The sequence below is a fragment of the Podarcis cretensis genome, assembly GCF_951804945.1.
Source record: "Podarcis cretensis genome assembly, chromosome: 3".
Taxonomy (NCBI): Eukaryota; Metazoa; Chordata; class Lepidosauria; order Squamata; family Lacertidae; genus Podarcis; species Podarcis cretensis.
The window spans coordinates 91,560,485-91,578,598 of NC_137172.1; the positions used below are offsets into that span (position 1 = coordinate 91,560,485).

General features: G+C 43.6%; 1 long non-coding RNA gene across 3 annotated transcripts in view; it reads right to left on the reverse strand.

Annotated features, from left to right (window-relative positions):
• Window positions 1–18,114, reverse strand: part of LOC307212969 — a 152,584-nt gene that overhangs the window by 98,181 nt on the left and 36,289 nt on the right. For 2 of the 3 annotated variants that reach the window (XR_013837306.1, XR_013837308.1), the window contains exons 2-3: window positions 8,813–8,936; window positions 7,832–7,978 (exon numbers count right to left, since the gene is read on the reverse strand). This is a non-coding gene — a long non-coding RNA (uncharacterized lncRNA). The remainder of the gene's footprint in view (window positions 1–7,831; window positions 7,979–8,812; window positions 8,937–18,114) is intronic. The other variant, XR_013837307.1, reaches the window with a different exon arrangement.

The following is an 18,114-nucleotide window of genomic DNA, read 5'->3' on the forward strand; positions in this document are numbered from 1 at the left end:
ACTGGCTGACAGTGGCTCTCCATGATTTCAGACAGGGAATATGTTCCCAGCCCTATCTGGAGATGCTGGGGATTGAACCTGCATGCAAAGCAGATACTCAGTCCCTGAGCTCTGGCCCATTCCCTCATCCACAGTTTTTTTAAATGCCATACTAAGGGCAGGGGGCCATTTTTCAATGGGTGTAACCCTTCCCTCTACAGCCACAACAAACATTTCTCATACCAAGGGGAGATTAGTTTTCAGATGGGTGGGTGGTTGTGTGACTCCCATTGGCACTCCCCTCCCCAGTCAAAATGAAATACAACAGGCTTCCCATGCTTAGTGCTGCACACTGCTCATTTAACATGTAATCTAGCTGGACCATATCTAGGTTTATGTACTAGTTAAAGGTACCAAAGACACAGGTGCCTTTCTTTTCACACAAGAGACTATTTGACTGGTCCTTCATATCAGTTATAAAATAGTAACTGCAAGTGTTACCTATTTCTTATCCTTTGCAATCGAATCTTGCTTAAAGAACATCTTGTTGTGAATCTGGTGTGTGTCCCTTTTCCACCACCACCACTGAAATGTGACCTGGAGGTCCCAAATCATAACACCCTCTTTAAAGGTAAAGGTAAAGGGACCCCTGTCCATTAGGTCCAGTCGTAGAAGACTCTGGGGTTGCGGTGCTCATCTCGCATTATTGGCCGAGGGAGCTGGCGTACAGCTGTGGCGAGCATGACTAAGCCACTTCTGGCTAACCAGAGCAGCGCACGGAAACGCCGTTTACCTTCCCGCCGGAGCGGTACCTATTTATCTACTTGCACTTTGACGTGCTTTCGAACTGCTAGGTTGGCAGGAGCAGGGACCAAGCAACAGGAGCTCACCCCGTCGCGGGGATTCGAACTGCCAACCTTCTGATCGGCAAGCCTTAGGCTCTGTGGTTTAACCCGCAGCGCCACACACGTCCCTTACACTCTCCTTACAAACCTGTAATGCAATGGTAGCCTCAATGAGAATGACCAAGGGTGAAAGGAGGATGGGAGTGGTAATCCCAAACAACTGGAGGACAATATGCTGGAGTAGCTGGGGCAACCCAGTCAAATGGGTGGGGTGCAAATAATGTTGTTGTGTTGGCTACCCCTGTTTGAAATGTTATTGTTGAACTCAGAAAGAAAAGGCACTGGGCTTCTGCTGCTTTTTAATCGAAATTAATTTTCAGGATGTGGCCATTTGTTTCAGATTCACGGAAGTAGAAAATGAGGTCCTCCTTCCCTGGGCAACAGTACAGAATTTTTCCTTGTCATTGCAACATGGTCTGCCATAAGATAGTAAAATGTTCAGGTACAAAAGGAAGGCTAAAAACATCTAATTGTGCTTGCAATGGATTTTACAAGCCTCAATGGAATTAATTACTGAGAACTTGCACATGTAGTAATTAATTTTATGCAATTCAGCACCATCTGTAGATGCATTATTTCCTTTCAAAGCTACTTTAATTTGATGTAAAAACTGAAATTGTTTAGAGTTTTTAGAAAGAGAAAGCCATTTACATCCTGTTTGTGTCAAAACAATTAGATAAAGAAGTTAAATAGTATTTAGAAAGTGAACTCCCCCACCCAGCACAGACACACTTTATATTTATTAAGTGTGCAGGGGAGGAGGTGTCCTTCAATGGTGGGGGGGGGGGAGCAGTCCAAGAACAATGCAGTTGCTTTAAAGTGGTGTATAACCAGCCCTAATAGCTTGGGAAGATAAAATTCTAGGTAGATTAATACACTAGTGGACCTACAACTGCACTGAAGTTCGGGTGTCCATTAGATTGGATACTCTCAACAACCTAAGCACAAAACATATTCTGATACTAATCCCTAATTCTGCTGATGAGGAGAACAATTATGAGGGAGCATATCCAACACAGGATAGATGCACTGGACCCAAATTCTGACCCATCCTAACCCGTGTGGGTGGTTGAGATGGCGTAGTGCAGGGAAAAGGGAAACCAACACAGTGGAAGGAATGCAGACATTCCCATACCATCCATAGCACTATCACCAAGAGTACCCAATCCACATATAGCTCCCCCAGCGTGTACAGCCACACCTTTCCACCACGGCACCCAAATGTATGTCAAACATCCCCACCAGTGGCACCATAAATATACACATTTGGTGGTGGCAGCAACGCAACTGCACCAATATCCCCTTAGCCTGCCCTCTCCCCAATGGCACCCCTGCACCGTGCACACCCTTACCCTGCCAAGGAAGCACACAGAATGAGAAACAACAATGCAAAAAAGAGTACATATTCCAAACTGGCAAAGAAAGAAAGAACACAGCAACAAAGCCATCCTCACACACCCTGCCAAGCACTCCATGATGCTTCTAATTGGGTGTGGCACAGAGCAGGGGCATTTGGCCCTTGGAGAAGGAACCAATTCATACTGCTGCGCTCAGGTCAAAAAAAGGTTAGCTACATCAGAGGCAGTTTCAGGGTGGCACAACCAGTGCAGTTGCGCTGGAAACTACACTGCAGAGGGCACCACAATAATGCTGTTGAACAGAGCTTGAGAGGCCGGTGTGGGAGAGATTTTAGTGTTAAACAGGGAGTCAGGGAAATTTGAGAGCCCAAAGTTCTCCATCGGCCACACCTGCTGTAAGCCTATGCCCAGTGGCCAAAAGCATTAGGAAAAGTAAGTAAAAGCCAAAGGAGCTTAAAGTTCTCCCAGTTAGACAGAACAGCAGCAACAAACATTGCCAATCCTCCCCTGACTATTGTTTATGTTTCAGGTGCTTCACATTTTAATTCCAGGAAAACTGCTTGGGAAATGGCAGGCCTTCCATTAATAACTTTCCCCCCCCAGAATATGAGAATAAAAGACTTGGATGTGATTTATTACACAATGTGAGTAAGGAATTCCAAAACGGAAAATATATTATGAAGCTTTTCTGTTGCACCAGTTAGAACAGAATAAAACTTTATTGTTTAAAGCCACGGGCCACCACAATTTAAATACTGCAAACCATCAATTTAACATACTCAACAAACAGGCATACAAGGAGAAACAGACAAAAAATAATGCTTCCTCTCCTTCAGATATAAATCCTGCATTGCCCTTCCACAGTAAGCTATGTTAAGTGTTAAAAATATGGGAGGGGGAAAGCACCTCTCAGGCACCCCTGTAGGTTGTTTGGCAGAACAAATTTTGCTGCTTGAGTGGTAGTAAATACTTACCGTATTTTTCGCTCTATAAGACGCACCAGACCTTAAGACACACCTAGTTTTTGGAGGAGGAAAACAAGAAAAAAAATATTCTTAGTTTCAGAAGTCAGAACAACAAGAGGGATCGCTGCGCAGCGAAAGCAGCAATCCCTCTTGCTGTTCTGGCTTCTGGGATAGCTGCGTAGCCTGCATTCGCTCCATAAGATGCACAAACATTTCCCCTTACTTTTTAGGAGGGAAAAAGTGAGTCTTATAGAGCAAAAAATACGGTATTTGCCTGCAAGCAGTGTACAAATCTGGTCCAAGAGGGTTCTACTTGACAGGGTCCAGTTGCACCAATAAATTCAGTGGCAAGACCAACTTTGGGTGGAGATGGAACTGTCAGAATCAAAGGACGTCCCTCTGCTGGTGCAGCCTTCCAACAAGCTCTCATACGTCTGCAATAGTTTGTGTTGCATTCACAAGGTGCACATTTATGGTATGGAAAGCGTAATGTATACATTATCAACTAAATACTGTACACAAGCCCCCTTTAAGAGAAATAGCTGTGACCCAGGAGGCCAGCGGAGGTGTGGCCTGGCTGATGAAGCTTAGTTTGTACTCTGAGCGGGCTCCCAGACCTCATCAAGAAAACACACAATTTACAATTAACAATTAATCTTGTGGTGTGTTCATACATAAACAACAGAAGATAAGGCAGAAAGCATGACAATCTAAATGAATCCCAAGTAGGTTCCCCTTGATGCCTATATTAAATTATCCCTCCTTCAACAGTGCAGATGAATAAAGGACTGGTAAGGGAGGTGAGTAACTATACCAGTTTAGGGACTTTTATATCCACTTATGAAAAGAACAACTGGGAGACTTACTAGCCAACATTCAAGTCAAATGGTTTAATATCCATCCTATCTATTTTATTTCTAACAAAGAAATATTTGAGGAAACTGTTAGGGTTCTCACACCTTTGGAGGTTTTGGGTGTGGTAGATGAGTCTGATTCAAAGACATACTATACATTAACAAAAGATAACATGGAAAAGATTGTCAGTTGCAGGGTGGTTTGGGAAGAAATCAGGGTGTAGGGGAAGAAATTCCAACTGCTCAATGAGGTAGCACCTGGAAGGTAAAAATGCTGGTATATCAGAAAAAAATACATTTTAAACAGTCAAAAATAAATAAACAGATTTCAAAAATAGTCCATTAGTTGGTACTCAGTGAAATTAATGCCAATAATAGGTACAAAGTCCCCAAGCTGTTGGAAGGGTTGCAGTCAGAGATGTGATGAAATTATGAAGATGGGTATCATTTAAAAAAATATTATTCTAACATCAGCATCCTTAATGTGGCTCTTTATTTGAATTCAAATTGGATCCAAACTGGATCCAAACTGGAAGACTTTCTATTTCAGATCTGGAAACTGCACTAAGAACAAAGATAGGTACTTAATGGCTTTTCTAGTCATGAAATTTTAAAAATAGAAGCTTAACTGTGACTGATATCAAGATCCTCATGCTTCCCGTTCCAGAATGTTATGTCTGAAATATAGCATTTGCATCTCCCGAACATGAAAGCACCTTCAGCATCTGCTGCAGGCCTTGAGACATGCAACAACATTGTGGTGGAACAGGAAGCACATGGAATGTTCACATCCTGTTCCTGCACAACAGCAGTACAGCTCTGTGTGGAAGGTTCTTGAGCTGCAAATGGCTCCCTGTTGAGCTAAGTACCCTTATGCTTGAACAGTTGCACAGCAGGAAAACATTATTCTTGTTTTGAACGAAGGAGTCCAAAAGGAGCGATAAGTCACGTTTGTAAAATGTGCAGTTCTTCACTCAAGGGAAGAAAGGGAAAGAATACAGAAACTGGGCTGAAAGTTTCAATGGCAAAATGTGATAGTCATGGTAGTAACAATAAATGAACCAGGGATTTACAATATTTAGGACAGGACAAACCTTGGTAGTTTTATCATTACAGAAAACGACAACACAGCAGGTTAATATCTTTGGGGAACCTGTCCTAGTTCTTTATCTCTGCTGCCACCACCCGCTTCTGTGTCACCTAGAGACAAGGGCGCAGGATTCCCACTGCCTTATGGTGGTCTCCTTGGGAGTAGGGGAAGATCTGGATGAATACCAAGTCTCCAGCTTGCCGGCTTCACCCTGTCCTTTTCCCAGGCCCTTTGACAACCTGAACAGCCCAGAAATCCAATTAAGTGGTTCATTCAAAAGGAATATATGTAGGCAAAATGTGAGGGAATAGTAAGTATGCAGCTCAAAACTGAAATAAAACACTAGCAGAATATTGGTTGGACAAACCCTAACCCTACACTTAATCCAAGCAAACATACTCTCCAAGGTCACCTCTGGTTCAGGTATCAGTTGCAGGTTGAGAGGTTCATAAGGGACAAAGAACTGCATGGCTACAGCCCATTTTTAAGAGTTTGGGACCCAAGTTAGAATTTGACCGTTTCTAGTCAGTTAGAGCCATGGGGGTGCTAGGGAGATGGTAGGTGCCTCCTGGGGCAGAGGAAGACGGTTGTCTTGGATGGAAATTGCCACTAGACTTCCCCATCTTCCTACTAGGCAGGCTTAATCAGTAACCTTGATGTGACTTCTTTGCTTATCCATGATGGAGTGCTAGGTAATCTTAAAATCACAGATTGGCGGGTAGTATAACTGCACCACATGAGTCACACTAAAACTGCAGACCTAACTCCAGTTACCTGGGAGTAAGCTCCACTTAATTCAATAGGATTTACTTCTAAGTAAATATAGTTAAGACTGCTGCAGCCTGAGCTATCTGGAAAAGGACTGAAGTTGGCTCAGCTGGACAATCTCAAACAATAGGAGTAATCCAGGAACTTCTCAGCCATACAAATATGGAAAGAGGGGGGTAGGAAAAAGATACAGCCATCCAGAGACTCCCATGTACACTTCCCTAAATCCTTTAGATATCCCATTCGCCTCAGTAAATGGGAGGATTCATTCTGTGATTACAAAGGAAAGCACAATCTTCTTTCACTGAAGTGAAGGAGGTAGCCTCTGTGGTCAGGAGAGCTGAACCACTGTGTCTACAGCAAATCACAGAATAGTGGGATATGGATTTCATGCTTGGCATACTTCCTTTGATAACTCATTTTGTCTGATAGGCACATATAGTGTCATAAATTCTTTGTCATAAAAGAAGTTTCATTTTAGGGGTTTTTTTTTGCAAAGTGGGCAGGGGGGAGCTAAAAACCTCCCAGATTATTTTTTTTAGAATTGCACTGTTAGGCATAGCTCTCACAAAGAGAAGACGACGGCATAAACTTGTTTCTCAACTGCATCACCAAAGACTACCAACGTCACATAACTGAACGTTCCTCCATTAAAGAAAGGAAATGAGAGGAGGAACCATGCACATAGAAAATTTGCCATCTCCTGTTCTGTATCCTGATCAAAATTAGAAATACAGTTGGATGGTGTGGGGGGTTTTTTTTGGGGGGGTCACACAAAATTGGTTTAATTTATATGTAAATTGTGTATGTGTGTGCATGCACGCACACATGTTTAAAATGGAGAAACTAGGATCACTGAGAACACAAAGAACTGACCCAGAGAACAGAAATAGGTTGACCTTCCCATCCCTAATGGGCATGATGGGAAAAGAGAGCTGTTCACACATTACATCCAACGAATACACAGTTTGGGGCTAGGACTACGGGAGTCAAAAAGGAGACAGTGTAATCATGGCTCTCATTTGCATTCATTAAAAACAACAAGCATTTGGGGAAACAGAGCTGATAATAAACAGCCTGTGTGGTGCATCCATAAATAAATTAGAGCCACTTCAAAAGACTTCTCTAGTTTATACCAGAGTATTTTACTGCAAGCCTTTAGCTTTGACAAATATTCACACTTAGGTGGCAAAAAGCCCTCTGACACTTACTTTCTCTTACTCTGAACTGCGGCTCTTGAGCCCCGGAATGTTAAATCCATTCTTTCATTTGGGAACAAAAGCCCTGCTCTATTCTGTTACCCTTATTTAAAATCCGTACCACAGAACTAATTCAATTATGCCATAATACTCAGTTGTCACATTAGTCCCCCGTATTTCGGAAATTCTTGCATTTTTCACAGCTAATTTGCTTCTCCAATTTCACAGAGGATTCAAGTAATAGTGCAGCTTCAATTGTTCATTGCAAGCACTGGGGAATAAAACCCTAAAAGGATTGCCTTCACATCACTTCCAGAAGAGACTGAAAATTGCTCCACAATGTTTGCCTCTTGCATTTGGCGGTAGAAGATAATGCACTTCCATCCAAGCTGTTAGGCTGGCTACAAAAGCACTACATCTGGCATAGCAATCCTTAAAAAAAATAAAATCCATTTTCGTGCATTTTTAGGGAACTTGGAGAAAAGCAAGAGCTCCAAAGGTCTCCAGCATCAAGCAACGTGGAGTGCTTTTACATGCAAACACAGATTACTCTGTACCTCACAATGTCAAAACAGCAAACCCAAAACAAACCTAAAATGAAACTTAGATTCACAAGGTGCCTGAGGGCTTTCTTCTATGCACTTATAAACTTAGGAACACAGCAGGAAGGTGCAGTAAGTGTAGCTGCCTAAAGTTTCATACCAACTACTTACCCCAAAGCCCGAGTCCAGAGCCAACCCACGACATTTCGCAGTCTGAGGTAAGGGACAAGGTGGCATCTCCCATTCCATGCATAGAAGCTGACTGAATCTTGCTTCGACACCAGAGGGCGGAGGGGGAAACAGCATCCACTACCACACCTGAGGACATAGGCTACTTCAGGCACACAATGTGACACACGTAGCTCTGTATTCCAACATCTTGCTGCAGTTGCTGCTCACTCTTTTCTTTTATTAATTTACAATTGTTGCTCACTCTCAAGAACCTGCTGCCAGAAGCAACCACACCTCTTTACTAGCCCTGTTAGAGAAGCCCTATTATGAGGCCCACTAGAGGCCGACTAAGGACTATCCATCCACCTTATAGCACAGAGGTGGCCAGAGGAAACATGGGGCTACTGGAGGCAATGAAATCAGCAGAGCACTCACAGTCCATTCAAAAGTCCTTGTGCCACATGGACTAGGTCAGTGTACATTAGCAGCTGAGTTCAGCTTCTCCCCATACAAGCCCAACCACTGCTTAGGCCACACCTGCACCATAAATATTACACACACTCATACCCCAAAGAATCCTGGGAAGTGTAGCTTGTTAAGGGTGCTGGGAGTTGTTGAGACACAGAGCTACAATTCACAGAGTTCCCTAGGAAGAGGGATTGATTGTTAAACCCCCTCTGCTAATTGTAAGTATGTAAGGGGAATAGGGGGTCTCTTAACAACTCTCAACACCCTTAACAAATTAGGGTTCCTGTTTTTTTGGGGAGGATGCCATAATTGTTAAAGTGCCATTATAATAGTGCTTTGAATACATTGTGTGGATGTAGCCTGAAACTTCTGCACTGTGATCACTGCTCCACATGCTCTCAGCATCTGAATTGGAAACACCTGTGCCAATGAGCAATTGCTCCACCTTGCTGATATTGTGAGTTGGAGCAGTCCTTGTCTCTGGGGCTTTCCAAAGAAGATGCAGCATCCTACCTTGTCCAGAAGAAACTTCCTATGGCCGATGAGTGGCCCTGTGGACTCTGTTCCATTTCTGTTGGTTGCTTTTAATTTGTACTGCTGGTTTTTCAAGGACTGGAAAGCAGGTGAAAGCATGATTCTGAAAGGGTGGGGGTGGTCAGAGAAGAAAGGGTTAAACAACACACCTGCATGCCCCAACTGCTATTGTTTCTCCTCTCAAACTTCCAGCTTTCATCATTAAACACATACACTATTGCAATGTTGTTAACATCAGGTCCACTCACAGTGTAACACTGAGTTTGGCTTTAAGTGGCCTTTTGAAATATTCTACAGGGTAACTAAAACGCCTTCACATTTGTAAAAAATATAAACACAAAAAACCCTGGTGGCAACATAGAACATATTTTGATAAAAGAACAAGCTTCACCTATTTTTATTCTAATACAGTATTTATTTTAAAACTCCCCAATGCTATTGCCAGATACCATTAGCATTACGACCCTTGGTCATGAATTGTGCTCCCGTGCCTTTAATAGTTGTTTGGCAAATAGATATTCAAAAGGCAAGACAGGAGCCTCTCTCAGTCCTCCTGGAGTTCCCATGGACCAAAGATAGGACCTTCTGTGTGCAAAGGAGATGTCCCACCCTGAGCTGCTGCCTCCAGTACTGGAGATAATAGCTCGGAGTCATTGGTTATCTTAGGTTTAACTTTGAATCCACTGCAGAATGTAATTTCATGAGATTTTGCTCCCTTCTGTTGCAACGAGAGCAACAAGCCAGGTCTAGTCATCCTCAGGAAATTAAGTTTGTGAAATTAACTGCAAAGCTGGAATTGCCTGTTCAGGAATCTCTATGGGCTTTAGGGGCAGTTTTATTCTTGACCAATTAATTATCTCATTGAGGAAGGCTTACCAAATGCAAACAGTAATAAAATATAAATAATAGGATAGGTTTTAATTGATTCCCACCGTAAACTTGAGGGGTGGTGGTGGAATGCTTTCATGGATGCTATTCTGAAGAAAAAGAATAATTGGCTCATTAACCATAGCTGTATCAACTTGTTCTCATTAGGAAGGTCAAACAAATAAAAAGAAGTAGTTCTGAGGAGCACACCGTTCTACATAAAAAAGGGCAAAAGTTCTACAATTTCAGTCAAAGGGCTCATGTAGGACATAGGCGCTTCCTGTGTTGTTTTAGCACTGAAGCGGGGTATTTGTGGCAAGCATTTGCAGGGGTGGCCCAAGGCATCTCAGGTGCTGGGGGTGGGGGGAATCCCCACCACACCTTCATAACAAGCCATACCTACTGAAATCCCTTCTTTTCCTAACTATTAAAGGTACAGGAGTGCTGCCCTCTTCTACTATCAAGGATGCAGAAGCCCTTGTCCATTTTTAAAAAACTTGGACACCCTACTCCCCACTGTCTTGGGTTCTGGGGACAGCAGCACTGCCAGCTTTGGGGGCACTAGAGACTTAATGCAACTGTGCAATACTGTAAACGGGGGTGGGGGAATCTCCCCCCCCCCATTCTATATGGGCTCCATACCAGCTAGAGACAAAGGCAAAATGAATGGGACCAGAGTCAAAAAAATAATAACGGATGGAACAAGCGATGGGTGGAGCAAGGGAACAATGGGTAGACCTCTGTACAGTAGACCACATTCCATCTATAAGAAGGTCAAATGTTCCTGCATCCCCAATCTTCATCCTAACGAGCAATAGGTATTATCCTACAGGACGGGGCATGGCCTGAAGAGGAGAGAATCACAGTGGTGGCCAAATTTGGCCCTCCAGCTGTTTTTGGACTACAACTCCCATCATCCCTAGCTAACAGGACCACTGGTCAGGGATGATGGGAACTGTAGTCCCCAAACAGCTGGAGGGCCAAGTTTGGCCACCACTGACTTAGGAAGAGGCCTGGGGGGCTGCATTCAACTCCCAGGAGCCCGAGGTTCCCCAACTCTGCTATAACCAAACAGGCACTCTGATAAGGCAGGTCCCAAGATGCAATTCTCTAGGCTGCACCTCTTGCTTCCCTCTAACTCCAGCTTAAAATGTTCAGCTCCCTTCTCTTCCTTTTCTTCCAATGTCTCTCTTCTCCATGACTTCACCTTCCCCAAGCTGTCAGGGGTATCTAATTCAAAAGCAAAGAGAGATCCCCAGCCAGTAGTAGCCTAACAATTAGTGATGAAGCATTAACTCTCCACCCTGGGCTGTTAACCAGCAATCCACCCAACACAGGAAGGATCAGCAAAGATAACTCTTGTTGCAAGACCCTTTCATAGGCTCCATTTCTATGGTGCTTGTGTTATGGTGTAACAGAAGTGCCAACACCTCAGGCAGAAATACTGCCTGATCATTCACCTCCCTGATGCAAACAGTAAAAAGAAAGAAAGAAAACAATCTTTCTTTTCTTTTTAGCTGGATGCCTGTGCCATATACCTGGCCAACAGAATAAACAGCAGTCACTAACCATGCCATGTTGAAAAGAATGGCAGTTAATCCAAGAGACACCTGCAGATGTTCAGTTCACCAGGAAACCCTGCAATATATCTTTGGAGGGTGTCTGAATCCGTCTTTTATTTATGAGTGTAGTGTCTCTTTGCTTGCTTGGGTCATTATTTTCGGTGTACATTTTACAGTCTGTTTTTGCAGATGGTTTGTGTATAGCCAGGGCACTCAAGCTGAGTTATGTGGTGCTGTGTAAAAGCCTTCCCACAAATATTTTGCAGCGACTACCTAAGGGAGGAAGAGAATGTTCAAAAGAACAGGCAGGAGAGAACCAAAGTTAAAGATCAGTCGGAATCAAAGGCAATGGGCACAAAGTTACTCAACTGTTATTCATGGTATATGAGACGCAAGGTCCTTTACACGCCTCTCCAATTTGCCCTCAAAGCAATATACTTGAAGTTTCAATTGAACACATGTGGAACTGAGCCTGGGAGAGTAATTTGCCCAAGGCCTATCAGGAAGTCTAAAGCTAAGTGGGATTTGAAGTCAGGCTGCTAAGTCTGTGACTACAAACATGTTGTCCTCTGTCTTCCCACAAGACACACACAACCATAAACCCCATTTTGACCTAACATGGCAAAATAACATAAAATGGGGGATTCATAGAATTCCAGAAACAGACACACAGAACTTTGTACATCATGTTTTCAGTTCAGAAGTTGGATAGTTGAAGCAATTCACCATTTCAGGAATGAGGGCTCCCATCAGAAAGTTCAGAGGGTGAGGGAAATAACAGTATATGTTTGGGAAAACCTGCAATGTTTCTCCTGGGAGAAAGTCCCACTATTTTGTTTCCACTAGGAACAATACAGGGGGGCGGGGATCACAGCAAGGTTGTCCAATACAAAGTTGACTGTTTTTGTGAGCACAGCATCTTGTAAACCAGTCACTTCCTTCTTCCCACATATATTTGCATTGTTGCAATCACTGGCTCTAACTAGCAAACAACTACTGTTCATACCATTAAGCTAATTCAAAGAGATGCCTATCAACCAACTTGCATCTTGATCTATTTCTTAGTGGAAAAACAGCTTAGGAATATTCCCCCCATCTTTTGGGGGCATAAGGCCACTCTAGTTTGGCAACAAAGAACTCATTGCCTAGTTACATTTGCATTAGTATTTATGCTGAAGCAGATCATGGAAGACCCATGGCTCAGTATATACATTCATGCAGAAGGTTCCATGTTTAATCCCTCGCAGCATCTCCAGTTAAAAGGATCAGATAATAGGTGATGTGAAAAATCTGTCTAAGACCTTAGAGAACCACTGTCAAAACCGACAAATAGTAGAAGTTAGTTTCCTATGCTGCTGTCATGGAAAGGTGTTGAGGGATTTGCTAGTATATCATATGGTATGTTGAGGGTGTCTTTTTGAAGCAATGCTCATTGTTGTCACTCAGACAAACAACCTTCAGCTATCATAGCAGATTGTCTTATGCACTATGACACACCCCTCCTTGATAACTCTGTGGTTCATGGTCTTATAATCAACAGTGCTCACTGGAGACTCTGGGTTTTAACATTTTCTAGCTGCTGAAATTCTGGGTATGTTTCCACTGAGTCTGTGTGTATGTACACATAGCCAGAACATGCCCATATGTTGAAATAGTCTGGGAAGGTATAGCAGCTTCTGTGAGGTTTCCTGCGTTCTGGCTTAGTAACGAATGGAGCTTAAGAGCATGCTCTCCTGGACCAACTCCAGCTGCTTATTCACACTGCCTCAGTAATGACCATCATTCATGGGTTACGTTGCATCATCAAGGCTGATGCTCCTCCTTGTGATTTTGTTCACTAGTGGCTGGTCTGGTGCCTTGGCACCCAGGGGCCAAAAGATATCACTAGAAGGTCTCAGGTTGCCTCTGCTCCAGTGGCAAGAATACATGGCAGAAAGGTGAGATGGTCATAAACAGTATGTGAAGAAATGAAGGCACACACATTTGGAGGAGTTGTGAATAGCAATTCACACACACACACAAAATGAATTTGGTTACAATGTAAGGTGCGATGTGCACTGATGGCGAAGCAGCAAGTATATGGAATACAAATGCATGATGAGGTACATATGCTGTCAGGGAAATAAGTAGTCTCAGAAGAAGCTATGGGAACCTCCAGAAAGTTCAAATGGGGGTGGTCAGTGATATTTTAATAAACTGCTAATTGTCTATGATATGGAAAATTGTGGTGGAGTTCCAGATTTAGTGGCATGTCTAACCTGTGGGGCTGCTTGAAAACAGCTGTCACTTTTTGAGGAATGAATCCAGCCAATTTCCCCATTCATTTGTTGCCAAATGCTCCAAATCCCCAGCCAGTTCCGTGCAATGACTGGCAGGTCACAGGAAGGAAAGCCAACTGGCTGCCGTACACGATTTTTAAAATCCCAGCATTTACTGCCGTCTTACTCTCTTTGCCCTACAATGAAGGATGTCAGTCTAGCCGTGCTTTAACATTGTGATTGTTTTTTAACTGTTCAGTTTACAGCTGTCGTCTTCTATCAGGGAAAAAAATATCAAAGAGGTCAAAAGTCTCTGGTAGCCATTACTGCAGGCAGAGAAGAGCAACCTGTCCTGTCTCCCACCCAACACATGCAGGCAGAGGCTCCTACTTGTAAGTAAGGAAGTGATCTTTATTCAGGCAAGTAATAGTACAGTCATGGCAGCAGACTCAATGTTCAGGAGTTCAAGAGCAGGGCAAGAAGTTGAGAACTAGATGGAAGCCATGAAGACGTCCCAACAAGTTTCCCCACCTCTCCCACCAGCTTTTAAATATGAAGTGTGGCATGCTCATTTGCAAGACTCTTTTGGGAATGTCAAGACTACAGGTGCAAACCTCTGACCAGGTGGGTGGGTCTGCTTCTATCCACAAAGGTAGACCCTCATTCTAGGCAACAAGGCTACACCCTCCTGTTCAGTCATTGCTACCTACCTCCCTGCCACTGCCAGTCAGCCTCCCTGGCCCCATTGGCTGAAGAAAACTCTCTCCAGCCTCCACCGAGGCTCTCCACTCTGCAGAAGAATGGAGAAGAGAGCTGTTGTCCCTTCTCCTCCTTCCAAAGCAGCTGAAGTTAAGTGTGGAAAGGGAGAATTCCTCGCTCCTCCAACTTAGGTTCCTGTAACTCCCTCCGATTCTTCCTTTTCCACCTCCTGCATCAATGTCTGCCAACCCAAGCACAGCCCCAACAATGCTCCAGGGCTCATGACACAACCCTTTTCTTTCAACACTCTCAAGGCATTTGACCATTGCTCTGTAGACAGATAATCTGACTGGCTCCTTTGTCCTTAACCCTTGGTTTTACTTAAACATGGGTACTGTTCATTATCTTACATTCTTATCACAATTCCCCCCTCCTCTGATTCTTTGTGCTTCCTTTGTGCTCTACAAGTCAGCTGCATTGGTCATGATCAAGTTGCTACTGTGCTCTGTTACAAAATTATATATAACACCCTGTCCGTTTTGTCCATGTTTTCATTGTTACAGATTGTGGTAATTTTTGTCCTAGATAGAGCTGTTCCAACTCATCTCTGCATTTACGGCTCACTCTCTTTCTCCAGATGAAGTATATGTCCTCTGCCTCGCACATTACTTTCGCGACAAGGGATTAGCTATTTCTGGAAACTGCTCCATTCCCTGGCTCAACTAGTCTTTTGTAGTTCAGGCTGCATCTCCCTCTACAGCTATTTATATTGTTCTGATATATATGACTTCCTGAAGGCAAAGGAGACAGCTTCCACAGGTGTCAAAACCACCACAAAGATTCCATAGGTCATTGGTCTTCTTGTGATTTTGTTGGTTCTTTTACTAAAAGGGGGGGGGGAGTAGAGGGTGCAAAGAGGATGCCATGACAAGAGGATTTTGTTTGGAACATTTCACAGTTGTAATTACATTGCCCAAGAAAAGAGCTACAGATTATGCAGCTCATAATACCATGGTGTAGGTAAAGATTTCCCTCCTCTAAGACCAGTAACACATGATCGCACTTGGTTTTACTGATGACTGATAGCTTAGGCAGCAAACAAAGACTCAAAGCTCACCTTCCACATGGATAACAATATAAACAAGGTTCTTGCCCATGTTTCATTCATGTACAGATTTCACACACACTTCCGATGGAGGGTGGCCGGATCTTGGCAAAGTACATAAAGCCTAGACATTTATTGAGAGAGGATGAGAAAATGAAACACATACAATAAAACTATTTTATTTTCTTTCCTGAGAAAGGGAGAGAATAAAACTCGAAACTTTCAGGCTATGAGAAGTTTTGGCCAGAAAAATTGCTAGGCAAAAGACCAGGCAACCAGAACCTGAACACCCAGGTCAGCTACAGCTAGGAATGGGGGAATCTGGGTTTGCGGATTTTTGGGGAGGTGTGTGTAGGTGTGTGTGTGTGTGTGTGTGTGTGTGTGTGTGTGAAAAATATCCTAATGAAACATCATCACACATTTTGTATTCAGTTTTGCCTAATATAGACATTTTTGCAAAGCAATTTCCCCTATATAATGCATTTTCACCAATATATGCATGCATTACTCTGCTATATGCATAACGTGGCTGCATAACTGCTCTGCAACATCTGGAGAAGTATGAAGATTCAAGGATGACATTTCAAGCCATTTGAGTTTGCATATTGTTTCAGAAAGTGCAGAGCAGGTAGGTTTGCCTGTAAATAATAATAATAATAATAATAATAATAATAATAATTTATTATTTATACCCCGCCCATCTGGCTGGGCCTCCCCAGCCACTCTGGGCGGCTTCCATAAAAACCAAAAATACAGTAAAATATCACACGTTAAAAACTTCCCTGAACAGGGCTGCCTTAAGATGTCTTCTGAATGTCAGGTAGTTGTTTATCGCTTTGACATCTGCTGGAAGGGTATTCCACAGGGCGGGCGCCACTACCGAGAAGGCCCTCTGCCTGGTTCCCTGTAGCTTTGCTTCTCGCAATGAGGGAACCGCCAGAAGGCCCTCGGCGCTGGACCTCAGCGTCCGGGCAGAATGATGGGGGTGGAGACGCTCCTTCAGGTATACTGGACCGAGGCCGTTTAGGGCTTTAAAGGTCAGCACCAACACTTTGAATTGTGCTCGGAAACATACTGGGAGCCAATGTAGGTCTTTCAAGACCGGTGTTATATGGTCTCGGCAGCCGCTCCCAGTCACCAGTCTAGCTGCCGCATTCTGGATTAGTTGTAGTTTCCGAGTCACCTTCAAAGGTAGCCCCACGTAGAGTGCATTGCAGTAATCCAAGCGGGAGATAACCAGAGCATGCACCACTCTGGCGAGACAGTCCGCAGGCAGATAGGGTCTCAGCCTACGTACCAGATGGAGCTGGTAAACAGCTGCCCTGGACACAGATTTGACCTGTGCTTCCATGGACAGCTGTGAGTCCAAAATGACTCCCAGGCTGCGCACCTGGTCCTTCAGGGGCACAGTTACCCCATTCAGGACCAGGGAATCCTCCACACCTGCCCGCCTCCTGTCCCCCCAAAACAGTACTTCTGTCTTGTCAGGATTCAACCTCAATCTGTTAGCCGCCATCCATCCTCCAACCACCTCCAGACACTCACACAGGACCTTCACCGCCCTCACTGGTTCTGATTTAAAAGAGGTAGAGCTGGGTATCATCCGCATACTGATGAACACCCCTGAATCAGAGTTCTCCCCCATCCGCTGCAACCAATTAATGAACAATCTACTCTACAGTGCTACAAACATGGTTTGTTTGTTTTTCAATCGCAAGCTCAGGCAGTGAGTGCCACTCAGATTGTAGCCAAAATGGGGCCACCCCAAGGTATAAAGGTAGTGCAAAAATATATTTTTTTAACCTAAGGGGACAAACTTGGTAGATGTATGATCTAAAATTAACAGCAGGGCTTATATGGATGCAGACAGCAAAGAACAGAGAATGTTGGAAAGAACCTGAAGAGGCGTATATCCAAAGATGAATGTGAGATACTGGAGGAGGAGGAGGAGATGAGAATTTAAAAAACAACAACAGTCCAATTAGGACTAGCAATGCATAACAGCATAACAGTTGGAAAAGGATGAAGAAGAAAAACACAGCAGGGTGGGAGGACAGAAAGCCAAGCCTGGAGGGAATTGATCCTTGAGCAGCAGCACATCTTTTAGACAGGAGGACAACATTTTATTGCAGCTCCCTCTTGAACAAACTGTTAGTAATAATATAAAAAGTCTGCCTATTTTTTGTTATAATGCTTTTATTTATCATGTTGTTTTAATGTACAGTGGTACCTCGGGTTAAGTACTTAATTCATTCTGGAGGTCTGTTCTTAACCTGAAACTGTTCTTAACCTGAAGCACCACTTTAGCTAATGGGGCCTCCCGCTGCCGCCGGAGCACGATTTCTGTTCTCATCCTGAAGCAAAGTTCTTAACCCAAAGTAATATTTCTGGGTGAGCGGAGTCTGTAACCTGAAGCGTATGTAACCCGAGGTACCACTGTATTGTTCTCTTATGTTGTGTTTTGCTGTTGTCTTGGGATTTGTAGGAAGAGTACTATAAAAATATTTGGCATACATAAATAGGAGAAGTAGAGAGAGGGCTTGTGGAATGTAGCACAGAGAAAATCCTATGGGAGACAGTATCTTTCACTGGGTATGGCCTGAAGGCACATGAAGCTTCCACTTTGCTGAAGCTAAGCTGGTTCAGGTCTGGTCAGTGCCTGGATGAGAGACTGCCTAAGAACCACATGCCTAGGAACAAAGGAAAAGTAGCTTATAACAGAAAGAAAATAAATAAATAACATTTCTGTAGGACCCTGCCTATAGGGACTGGACAACCCAATGGCTGGAG